The following is a 10,255-nucleotide window of genomic DNA, read 5'->3' as shown; positions in this document are numbered from 1 at the left end:
GGGCCCGTGAGCCATGGCCGCTGGGCCTGCGCGTCCGGGGCCTGTCCTCCGCAACGGGAGGGGCCACAGCAGTGAGAGGCCCGCGTAACGCATAAAAAAAAAAAAAAAAAAAAAAAAAAAAAAAAAAAATTTCACAGACAAAAAGCAAGTTTTTACCATTGTCAGCAGCAAAGCCAAAGCAGCTATTCCAGAGGGGGCCTCCTTCGTTAAGAAAACAATGGCCAGTGGAGTCCTAATCCCTTCACTGTTACCAGTTACCATGAGTGAAGGTTGGTGGGGGGGTCAAGTAGAAAGAACATAGCCCAATTTCTGGGTACCAGGCTGAAGCTGACATGGTGACAGGAAACTGATTTTTTTTAATTTACAAAGAGCAAACCTGGTATAAATAGAATTGATAACAAATACATTTGGAACACAAAAATGTAATCTCTTCTGAACAAAACAGCACTTATTGTGAAAACTATGTATTTCCCCCCCAAATCCTGGGCTGTCAAGTGCCAATCAGCATATTGAATCAAGTATTATTTAGGCAAAACACTAGAATGAGAGATTTCACTTTTTGAAGTGCTGAAACAAAAGTTTTGTTAAAACCTCTTATTCGTCTTTGTATAGTGCTTGGAATAGTAAGTTCCTAATAAATGTCACTTGAATGAATCATATGTCCCTGAGAATAAACAGGAATGCCATAAATTGCCAACTAATAAGTGCCAATTAATAAGTTTAATATGGCATTTATCTTGTTATGCACTTGTGCTAAAATTATTTTCCATTTATTGGATTCTCTGTACACGAGGTCTGTTCTTTGCATCTGGTACTTTTTAAGTGGTGATTTGATTGATTTACTCTAATTAAAATAGGGGTTGCTTTAGTGAACTGGTTAAGAACACATGGTGGACACAGGTTACTTGAGTCTGAGTTTCAGCTAGACTATTAAGATAAAATGGACAGTTCATCTAAAGCATACCTATTTCAATGCCTAACGTAGAGTTAGCCCTCAACCAATGTTGATAGCTCTTACTTTAAATGCAAGATCACCTATTAAACTTTTGACACATTGCAACTTCATGGTGTGTTTATTAGATGCTGTATGTTAAGTTGTTTATACATAACCCTTCTTATAGCCTCAATTGCTAATTTGGGGGTTCCTCGGAGTTCCCTAAAAAAATCAGAAAATCCCCAGGACGGAACCTAAATGACACTCCTAATTAGAACATGAGTGCCATCTAGTGGTAACAATGCTAACTACAGGTTTACTGGTGAACAGAAAAGTAGGTGGTGAAAACGGTTTGCTTCTTCATAATGCAGTCTGCTGGAGTGCATCTCAGACAGACAAATGAGGTTTCCTATATGTACAATATCCAACCAATAAAAAAGTTTGAATACACATTTAATCAGAGTGTGGGGGAAATTTAGTTGCTGGTCCACAGGAAGCATACAGTCTAGTTCTATATAGAAAGACCTATATAAAATTCTTAAGCTGAATTATAAATACGAATTAGGAAAAAAAATATGAGTCCAGATATAAAAGAGGCTAGGAAGAGCTGAAGAAAGATGAGTATAGTATTTGATAGCAAAAATTTTTTGAAGGAAGATTGTTCCGATTTGGCTCAAAAAGTCAAAGAAAAGTCTAGTTAATATATCTGGGAGACAGGAAATAAGTGGAAAGTAAGGTGCAATACACATAAGAAAATCCTTTAAAGTCAATTAGACAGAATATAAGAAGCCATTAGAAATTTTTATCCCAGATTGAGAAGATTGGTGTGTAAACAGAGACTATTTGGAGACATGAGTTCACAAACAGAGAGATCCTAGGTTTTGTTTCTTTACAGAAACAGCTTTATATGAGAAGATCTTGGTAATGGAGTGCTATACAAAATGGAAATTAGATATCTATAAAAGTAAGTGTATTAAAATTAATAGGCATTCTTATACTGAAGGCTTATCTAAGAAAATAATGTAAGTGCTTATCTAAATGAAGCTACTGCATGGAAACTAATAATAAGTAAACTTTACTTTTAAATTCATAAGATTTCAACTTTTACCCCTGTTTTCTAAAATCTTAGTTTAACTGCCAGTGTTTTTTTTTGTTCTTTCCTAAGGAAGAACATTTTTGTTAGACCAAGATGTCGCAGAGGGTGAACATGAGGACCACTTACAGGAGGTCAGTTATGTCCACAGCCTCTGTAAGCAAAAGCTGGCACTATGAACACTGAAACAGTCAAATTAGAGCTCTCTTTCACACCGCTTGATGGCTGTGGTTGCAGATGTTATCAAGACATCCTCAAAGAAGGCTATGTTCCTTAGTGTTGGTAACTGAAGCAGCTGTTAAATTAATTAAGTCAGTATATTTACCAAGTCTGATTAAGATATGTTTATTTCTGCTTTCACAAAACAGTTGTGATGTAAATATTAAAACTGATGTTCTAAGAAACCTAAAATAAAATTAAAATCATCATATGTTGTCCAGTTCAAGTAAAAGTTTACTTTTGGATCGTCATGTTTTATTTATATTTATAGGGAATACTAGTGTATACGGACAGTGCAATATGTTAATGTGTTTAATTTTATTTCTAAGTATTTTCACATTCGCTATTCTTTCTTTTAAATTTTTTATTTGACATTTTATTTCTTTTCTTTTCTTTTTGGCTGCATTGGGTCTTAGTTGTGGCATGCAGGATATTTCATTGTGGTGAGGGCTTCTCTCTAGTTGTGGTACATGGGCTCTGTAGTTTGTGGCACACAGGCTCAGTAGTTGTGGTATGTGGGCTTAGTTGCCCTGGGGCATGGGGGATTTTGGTTCCCCAACCAGGGATCGAACAGATGTCCCCTGCATTGGAAGGTGGATTCTTTACCACTGGACCACCAGGGAAGTCCCTCACTATTCTTTTTAACAGAGTATAGAGGACTAACACATCAAAACAGAATATGCAAATGCTGAAAGTGGCTTTATTAAGCAAAGAAGGTGATCCAAGAAAAAGGACTGAACTTGAATAGAGTATTGCTCTGTGTTTCCCTATGTTTTATGGTACAATTTGTTGGGATATAACCTTAGTTATGTTCTTTTAACAAGAACCTAGAACTCTGAGTCATATGAAAGGAGAGAAAAAAGAGGGCATGATTTAAAGAAAAAAATCTGTAACACAAATAAGACAAAAGCTTAGAGGCAACTCAACTGCTACAGATGTGCTGCATCTGCTCACTTGCCCACTGGAGACCAGGAGATAAAGAGATTAAGACATTTACACAAAGACAACAAGCTCAGATAAGCAACATGACAGCTAGATCCAGGTACCCTAACCATAGTATGGAGAAAATGACCCACTAAACCACTTAAACAGTAATTTAATTGATTTAACATTCAAATGCTATTTTATCAGGGAAGACTATGAGCTGGTTATTTTAAAAATGTCAGTAACATTCTGAAATAGAAACATAAGAACTTTTAATAATGACTTTTCAAAGTAAACAGCATTAGCATTTTATAAGAGGGAATGAATACTCATGTCTTTTAATTACAATTGTAAGTCAGGACAATATTTTAAAATCCCATTTTCACATGAGAATAAGAGAAAATCTTAGTTATGATGCATGTGAGAAGGCTTGAAAAACATGAGTTAGTTTCTTCTTGGCAGACCTCCTACAAGGAAATTTTTTTCTGCTTTCCACTTAATGCATTGTTTTTTTAATTTCAAATGTTGAACTGCGTATACTTGAACCCTGTGGATATGATAAGATACCAAGGTGAACATGATCCATACAGCCCTCACTTTCCAAACACAACAATTTAACAACATGCAGCACAAAGATAAACTACATCATAGCAAAATTCCAAATTTTTCAGGAAGATGTATAAGTCAAAAAGACTAATATATCCACATACAACACATATGTGGATGTTAATGTAGAATATATAGTATTAATATAGAATATAGAATTGTCTAATATTATTAAATGGAACAGTATAAATTATAAAAGAAATGAAAATAAATATAGTCACACATCCTGTCTTGATGAAATGTGTCCATATGACCCAGTGACCCTTAATGATTGAAGTTAACATTCTAAATTTGAAATAACAGAAATTAACCAGATTCATCCTTTCCTTTCTTTCCCTCTAAATTATCAGATGCTCTCAAAAGGAAAAGTGCTATTACATCATCTCTTTGTTTCACAAATATGTTTCTGCCCAATTATTGTAATAATATCACTTCCTTTATAAAAAGTCAAAAACATCATAAGCCTTTATAAAGAATATTTTATTAAAAAAGGAGAAATATTTAATCCATCTATATTATTTAAAACATAAATTTCTTTGTTCATGTTAATTGTGGGAGGGTACCATGAATCATGTGACTGTTAGTGTTTCCTTCTTTACATTGCCTACTATCTTCAAAGCAAACTGAAGGCCATTTCTAACAAAATGTAAATGAAATTTTCTCTCTAAACCTCATTCCTGGCTCATTCCTGGTATATCTCTCCTACTATACTACCACTTTACCCTATGTCTTGATGTGACTGACCTACATTTTTGATTAATTTTTTAATTGAAAAAAATTCTGAAAACCAATTTAAATCCTTTCTAAAACAACACGAGTTGAAAGAAAATACATGAACTACAGGAGAGAATGACTCAAATGTCAATTATCAAATCACATGTAATATAAAGGTGTTCTAGGAAGTGAAGCAAACTGTAAGCAAGTTCAACCTCTGTATCCCAAGGCTAAATGTGCTCAGTTATAATAAACATTTAAAGACAAAAACCCCATTGCACAATTAAAAAAATACTTTAAGCTCTTAGACTTTCAATCTATTTTGTGATATATTTAAAGAGGTTATAAAAGTCCTGGTGATTCTCTCTGTGAACCAACAGCCTGATGCTGGAGTGGAGCCAGCGAAGCAGAGAAAAAGCCCAGAGAAGTCGAATCTCAGCAACAGTCCCTCAGTTAGCACATAAAGAAAATAACGTAATTACTGGAAAGTGGGAAAAAGAAAATAAAAAGCACGGAAGGGTAGAGAAGCATTAAATGTGAGCACACAATTTGTCTTTGCTATGGGACAAGAAATCAGCCCAGATCCTGAGGGTAGCCATTAAAAGCAGAGACTGGCTGTTTGTACAACATGTGTGGATGAATGAAAAGAAACCAAGAAACATGAAAAAGACTAATTTTAATTACCAGAAAAGCTGGAAAATCAAGAACACAGAGCTAGTGGTAGGAAGGCTTCCAGCTACAGGCTGCATGGCACTGTACTCTCCTTGCCAATTAGATCCAGTGAGACCCCAACGGGGGATTAAGTGAGCAGAAGAATCATCCTCAGTGCAGGGTCAGGCTGGACTCAAACACACATGAAAAGCGCACACCAGCCGGCAGCAGGTGTGACCTGAGGCTCTCACACAGTTTCAGAGATGAACGTACAGAAATAGCAAACAGTATGTGGGATTGCCTTCCCATTAGGGATGGGTGCTAACTCCATGATCTATGGAAATATATTGCAAAAGAAATGTAACATAATTTAACAAACAATTACATCAAAGGAATGGAGAGAATTAGAGAAGGACTCAGAGAGAGGAAAAGAAGGAGGACTGGCTGAACAATGGCACTAAAGCTGCCACACTGTGGATTTACTACCTGTGTTGTTTCCAATTACATCCATTACGATATAAAAATTCAGAAAAGAAAGGGGCTGCAGTCTGAGGCTAAGCCGACTATTTCCTTAGCTTATTTAGAAGTGACCCTGGGGCGGGCGGGGAATCAAGGAGAAATAAAAACAGTGAGTCTAACAGTCCAGAGATAAAACTCGCAAGTGTATAAACAAAGACAAGTGCTTCCAAGGCAGGACCTGAGGAAATTCTCCAAAGTGGGAAAGTCCACTCTCGAGCAAACCTCAGGGAACGCAGCAGTCGGTGCTGCCACGGGAGGTAAAGGCGCCTGACTCTGGGAATCGTAGAGAAGAGAGACGGCAGCCGGCGAGAGGGCAAGGGACTCATCCGAGATGCCCCGTGCGGTCTGTCGCCGTCGTGTCTGCGCTAGAATCTGTGATTGAAATTCGGGAATGTTGCGGGTCAGAAAACGGGGGCGGGGCGGGATCCGGAGTTAGGCGCGGAGGGAAATATCAGCAGACTAGCGAGGCGCGCAGAGACTCAGAGAAAACCCTTCTAGAGGCAAAGGGACCTACACGCCCCGGGATGCACTAACTGAAGCCTGGCGGCGGGGAGGCGCAGGCGGCGGTGGGGCGGGGGCCGGGGCGGGGAGGGGCGCGGGCCGCGCGGGGCCGCATAGCCAGTCAGAGGCGCGGCGCGCGGGCCGCGCTGACGCATTGGCCGGAACGCTCGGGCCCCAAACGCTCCAGCGACAGGAGGCGCCGCACCTACTTCCGAATATAACCAACTACGGAGCTGGAGAGCGTGACTACGAGGAGGCGGCCTCTAAAGTGCACTGAAAGCGCCCGGCGGGAAGGATGCGTTACCTGGGTCCCCTCCTCAGGGAGCTGCCGGGCGAGGTGGAGGATTCCCTCTGAAGGATTAAAAACTCGGCAGTTGTCTTCTGCCACAGGCTGGGGAGGACCCGAGCAACGGCTCCATTTGAACTGTGCCGACGGGCAGGAGGATGGGAGACGGGAATTGAGAGTCACGAACGAAGGACAGGGGAGTCTGGCGTCTGCTTGGTAAGTGGCTGGCATTCCTTCGCCGGTGACTGCTGTCTGTGATTGTGCACTTGGTCTCCCAGGCGCTGACAGTTTGTGACACGCTCGCTTCTGCAAAGCCATCCTTTCTTGCCGTGTTGCCAGAATTTAAAAACTGTCATATAAAGCTGCTTCTTGTTGTTGTTTTTAATCAAACATGTTATTTTTCTCTGCTGGGATTTCAGGTCAGAAAAGTTGAGGCAAGACTAAATATAACCTATTTGTGTTGTCTTATAATGTCATCCAGAATGAGAGTAAACAATTCCTACAGCTAAACTGTAAGGTGACAGATGCGAGGAGAGGGTAAGAATTTTTCTACTAAATGTTAAAAAAACAGGATGTCTTTCTCAGCTACTGGATGTATGTCTTCTGACAGTGGAGTGTGTTTGTGAGAATAGAGCCCAGATAACTGGGCGTTTGGCAGTGCAACAACTTGTTAAATTCAGTAGGGATGCTCTATAAGTGGAGTTCTACAAAGTTCGAGAGACTGAAAAAACAGTATCTTGCGTTATGGTGAGGTGTTTTCTCAGTGTTGTGTAGGAATGTGACAGATTTTTTAAAAGATAATAAAAATATGTTTAGACACCCTTATTGAGTTTTTTATTAAAAAATGGGAGAGGATATTAATTTGCATATATATGAACATAGTGTACAACCTCAAAAATGTTGTTTTAATTAACTTTATTTTGAAAAGCCACAAATCCCTTATTTATTTTAGAATTATTTTATTTTTACATTTCATAACCTCTCATGAAAAATGTAATCAATGTGCTAATTAAAGTACAGGTTTGGAAGCAAAAAAAAAAAACTTTTAAACTGTTGTATGTGAAGTGCCTTACCTGTGTTCAGTTCATCAAGGTTTTATTCTTAATTTAAAAGATAAAATCATATAGAGATGGCAAACTTCTACCTTGATTCTCAATTTTAGCTGGAAATAAGGATGAAAGAAAGAGATGTACATTAGGATACTAGCATTAAAAACTACAAACAAATAAATAGTGATCAAATTTTAAAATTAAGAGGTATTTTTGATTACTGTTGAACTACAACAGGACTGCCAAAATAACTTATGACTATCACAGCAAGCTTAAAAGAGTTCATCGTGATTAATATCATGACCCTAAACATAAAATAATTAGTAATGATTAGGTAATAATTATTTTCAAAGTGCCTGTAATCAGTTTTAAGCCACTCACATATGTTTCTTGGCATATTTTCCTACTTCATATTCAAATTGTTATAAGTTTTATGTGGACCAGTATATTGAGTCTCAAACTTGACAGGTATATGTTCCTTTGATTCAAGTGGAAATAAACAATAGACTATGCAACAATACATTACATAAAACAAATGATTAAAAAATAAAAGATGTTACGAAGACCAAGTAAGGCTAGTGAAGGAAACAAAGAACAAAATTCAAAGTTAAAAGTTAAAAAAGGAAATGTGACATAAAAAACAAAATAGAAAAGTAACTTAGCTGGAGTGTGGTGAGATGGTATTAAAGCATATTTGAAAACAAAAAATCAGTGAAATGCTTGTTACAACGTAAGTGCCAGTGTTTTTAAATTGAGCTTTTAAATTGTTCTTATTTAAAACTTCTGAAAACTAAAAAATAAGGAGGAAAAACTGTTCATTTTGATTTATCTTTGATTCCATATACAACTGATAGAAAGTTTGAATTCTCAAAAGTTAGAAAAAAGAACATTACCCCAATAGATTAACTAAATGCCAGATTTTGCCTGTAAATTCTGAGGCACATGCATGGGAGGATGCATTTGAAAATACATCTGAAAAGCTACAGTCGTGGGATTTTTAAGTAGATTGCTGAAATACCTTAGTGTTTCCCAAAGTGAGCAATACTTCAACTATTAGGTGGTCTGAAATCTTTATTAAGTTAGGAAGATGAAAAATCACACCTTGAATGTACACATAAGCTATGTTTATTTTTTAAAATAATTAAAATTAGTTTCTTGTGAAAGTTTAATCTTATATGTCCTATTAAGTAACACTATCTATTAAAAATGGACCAGGTCTGGTTAATATATATTTCTTTATATATTTATATTTCAGGGAAGAGGTTGGAGTGTGGTTTAATGTCAAAACTGACTTAGTGATCAGGACCAGAGGGTGTCAGTAAAGGATAGAGGGCTATCTAGATGGAGAAAGTAAGGGCATGCTATGCTAGCCAAGTCATTTTGGGAGTTTGTCTTACTTCTAGCTAAAACAAAGATATAATTTTATGCAGTTTAAAAAAGTGAAAACTTGTCTGGATGGCTGTAATAGGTTAAAGTTGATTTAACTATATTTAAGTTCGATTGGCTAAGACAAAGTTTTATAGCAGAGTTTACTGTTCCCCATCCATTAAAAACTAATTTAGGAATTTGATGAGGCCAAGATGCTTAAAATATAGTGTGATATGCTGAATCCATCCTACCACACATATTTTACTTACCTGTAGTCTTTGAATTGTCTCTCTTTTTAAATATGTTTTAAAAATGTGTTTACTAAGAGGTCAGAAATTTATTTCTCTTAATTTAAATAGACCCATACATTTATATAATTTGGTTTCTCAAAATTCTGACTTCAAGAGCTCAGATTTATTCATTTCTTATTACTGAAGATACAAACATAAAGTAAGAGAGGTTTGTATTTCTGACAAGATATTTTAAATTAGTGTTACAAGGCTGTACTTATATGTTACATGAACTTCTTAGCACTTTATAGCAGGAAAGAGGCTGGTCGGAAGCTCAAAGCGGTAGAATCTTTGAGAGGTCTGTTTTTGAGCATTTGTGATCAATAGCTCTGCATTAGAGACTGGTGCATTTAAAAAGTAATGAAGTATATAAAAGCTATGTAACACTTAAGATTTAGGATTAAAAAGGATTACGAACAATACCTCATATCTCTACCCAGACCCTTTCAATTAATTTCTCCTCTACTATTTTTTTTGATATTCAAGTGTATAACATTAGAAAAGTTGTGATAAATGGAATATTATCAGTTTATATTCTTCCCAGATACTTTGAACAGTTTTTTTGTTAATTATTTTCATGAAAATGAATAAAACAAATTTGGTAGTGTTGCACTGATACAGTGGATATGAGAATAATTTTTTAAATGGCTTTATTATATATATACTTTTTAGGAAGATATTAAATTTTTTTAAGTCGTGTGGTGGTATTAAATTATTTCCCATGAACTTGATATGACTATGTATTTAACTTCATTTATGTTTTACCTGCTGTAAATATGTGTATAAGCTAAATATTGAGCATTTTCATCCTTATCAACCCCTTAAGTTAAAACACAGTCTTTAATTTCATATTACAGAGTATCACATGTTGTATTTTTGACCTTATAGACTTCTTAAATGTTTCAGTGGAAACATGAGCTTATAAGACTTAAGAGTCAGCCAAACTCTGACAGCAAAACTCTTCTTTTCTCTAGTACAGGAAAATGGAACTCCAGAAATAGGCAATAAAGTAATTCTGAAAAATAAATCAAAGTTCTGTCCTTTTTGTGGAAATCAAAAAATCAATGAATCCACCACTTCTTAATCTAATATAAAGTAGTG

At 36.4% G+C, this 10,255-nt stretch overlaps 1 protein-coding gene across 1 annotated transcript in view; it reads left to right on the top strand.

Annotated features, from left to right (window-relative positions):
- Positions 1-6,324: 6,324 nt before the first annotated feature.
- Positions 6,325-10,255, top strand: part of CNTN5 (contactin 5) — a 1,462,970-nt gene continuing 1,459,039 nt past the window's right edge. The window contains exon 1 of the mRNA XM_032640142.1: positions 6,325-6,663. The gene's annotated coding sequence lies outside the window, so the exon portion shown is untranslated. The remainder of the gene's footprint in view (positions 6,664-10,255) is intronic.

The sequence above is a fragment of the Phocoena sinus genome, chromosome 8 (genome assembly GCF_008692025.1).
Source record: "Phocoena sinus isolate mPhoSin1 chromosome 8, mPhoSin1.pri, whole genome shotgun sequence".
Classification (NCBI taxonomy): Eukaryota; Metazoa; Chordata; class Mammalia; order Artiodactyla; family Phocoenidae; genus Phocoena; species Phocoena sinus.
The sequence above is the reverse complement of the archived record's forward strand: the minus strand, read 5'-3'. Positions and strand labels throughout refer to the sequence as shown.